General features: G+C 44.2%; 1 non-coding gene across 1 annotated transcript; it reads right to left on the bottom strand.

Annotated features, from left to right (window-relative positions):
- Nucleotides 1–830: 830 nt before the first annotated feature.
- Nucleotides 831–937, bottom strand: LOC122112933. Its single transcript, XR_006148311.1, has one exon. It is a non-coding gene; the product is annotated as a U6 spliceosomal RNA (small nuclear RNA).
- Nucleotides 938–2,559: the final 1,622 nt, after the last annotated feature.

The raw sequence follows: 2,559 nt of genomic DNA, 5'->3' as shown, positions 1-2,559 counted from the left end.
TGACTTTAGAAACTGTTTCCTCCAAGCTGATTTTTTTTCCTGTTTGTTTGTTTCCTGTTTGTCTCTATTCAGGATAGAAGATTCTGTTGGGTGACTGGCAACCCTTGTTCACTCATATTAAAGAGTGAAAAACTGACAGCTGATAGGAAGCTTCCAAGAGTTAGATAACACAGATAGATGATAGATTGATAGAGAGATAGCCACAGAACCACTTCTGTAGTTTTGTTGTTGTTAATTGGAGATAAGAGTCTCCTGGACTTTTCTGCCTTTGAACTGAATCCTAAAATCTCAACCCCTCTGAGTAGCTAGAATTACAGACCTGAGCCATTAATACATGGCTCCTCTCTTTTTCTTTCTTTCTTTTCTTTTTTTAAATAATTTATTTATTTATTTATTTGGGTCTGGTCATGGGGCCTGAACTCTGGGCCTGGGCGCTGTCCCTCAGCTCTTCAGCTCAAGGTTAGCACTCTACCACTTGAGTCACAGCGCCACTTCCGGCTTTTTTCTTTTTGCTTATGTGGTGCTGAGGAATTGAACCCAGGGCCTCAGGCATGCAAGGCAAGTGCTCTACCACTGAGCCACCTTCCCAGCCCCCACTTTCTTTCTTTTTTTAAATTGTTATTATAAAGGTGATTTACAGAGGGTTACAGTTACATTAGTCAACTAATGGGTACATTTCTTTTGGAACAGTATCACCTCTTCTCTCAGTCACTCCCCGTTTTTCCCTCCCACCCCTACTCACAAGTTGTCTAGTTTATTTTCAACAGTGTCTAGTGAGTAGCACTGTTTTTGTCTTTTCTCTTTTTTTTAATCTTTTTTTTGGTGAAAATAAAAATATGGAATGCTTCACGAATTTGTGTGTCATCCTTGCGCAGGGACCATGCTAGTCTTCTCTGTATCGTTCCAATTTTAGTATATGTGCTGCCGAAGCGAACACTCTGTCTTTTCTTGAACATTGGATTCTGGCCTCTGCAAAAGCCAGAAGAGGTGGCCAGATCTGCCTCAGCATTAAAAGTTGGAGGCATAGATGTCTAGAGGAATTGGAGAATGTCCTAGAGCAAAGCAACTCTTACAAACACAGCTCAGATCTTAGCCCTAAACTGTTTACTTCCCTACTTCATCCTCAGCCCATGCTGACCTGGTTCAGGTCTCAGACAATGGGGCCACCTGTCAAGGCCTGGTCTGGTATGTTTTTGGTCTTTAGGAGAAGAAAGAAATGTGCGTGTATGGAGCTGCTGTGAGCAGAAAGATCAATATGGCTGCAGACAGTGTAGCTTCTGTCTATGTGAAAACTCTCAAAATCCCCAGTGCCAAAAAACCCTTAGTTATATTTATTTTGCTAAGTTGTTGACATTTCTGCTTATATCCCATAATAGAATTTTATTTTTATTTTTTGTCGGTTGTGGGGCTTGAACTCTGGGCCTGGACACTGTCCCTCACCATTCTACCACTTTGAGCCACAGCACCATTTCCACACTTCCATTTTTCTGGTGGTTCCTTGGAGATAAGTCTCATGGACTTTCCTGCCTGGGCTGGCTTTGAACTGCGATCCTCAGATCTTAGCCTCCTGAGTAGCTAGGATTACAGGTATGAACTACAGGTGCTTGGCTTTTCTTTTTCTATTTTTGTGCCTGTCTAGGGGCTTGAACTAGGGGCCTGAGAGCTGTCTCTGAGCTTTTGTGCCGAGGACTACTGCCCTACCACTTGAGTCACAGATCCACTTTCAGCTCTTCAGTGGTTAACTGGAGAGAACAGTTTCACAGGCTTTGCTGCCCAGGCTGGATTTGAACTGTGGTTCTCAGATCTCAGCCTATCAAGTAGCCAGGATTACATGCATGAGCCACCAGTGCCCCTCTGTCTGTTAATACATGAGAGGACTTTGTGGAATCAGACTTGGGAAGGGCCAGGGGGTATCTGGGTAAGCATGTTTGGCCTGAGGCTTATTATGCTGTTATGATCAGAGATCAGTTGAAAGAGACTACAGTTGTCTGATGATTAGATGGAGCTGATGTTCAAGATGGCTCACTTACCTGGCTGGAAGCAGATCTGACAGTCAGATGTGGCTCACCTACACTGTTACAGAGAACTTGAATGTGGCTCTCTAACATTGCAGGACCCAGGTGGCTAGACTTGTGGCAGGATGCATGGTTTCTCCTAAAGCTATGCATGTCGAGGAAATCAGCCTCTATCTAATTGTATGTTTTCTGACCCAGCCTCAGCAGCCATGCAGAGCAGCCCTTCTGCAATTGCATAGGTTACAATTGTCATTACCAGCCCAGATTGAAGGACAAAGGACAGCCAGGACAGGTGGCTCATATCTATAGCCTAGCTTACTCAGGAGGCTGAGATCCAGAGGACCACAATTCAAAGCCATCCACGGCAGAAGTCTATGAGACTCCATTTCCAAAATAGATAGCAAAAAGTCAAGCTGTAAGCCAGGCACCAGTGGCTCATGCCTGTAATCTCAGCTACTTGAGAGGCTGAGATCTGAGGATCACAGTTCAAAGCTAGCTTGGACAGGAAAGTCTGTGAGACTCTCATCTCCAATTAACCACCAGA

The sequence above is a fragment of the Dipodomys spectabilis genome, unplaced genomic scaffold (assembly GCF_019054845.1).
Source record: "Dipodomys spectabilis isolate Male_0828 unplaced genomic scaffold, ASM1905484v1 ptg000095l, whole genome shotgun sequence".
NCBI lineage: Eukaryota > Metazoa > Chordata > Mammalia > Rodentia > Heteromyidae > Dipodomys > Dipodomys spectabilis.
The sequence above is the reverse complement of the archived record's forward strand: the minus strand, read 5'-3'. Positions and strand labels throughout refer to the sequence as shown.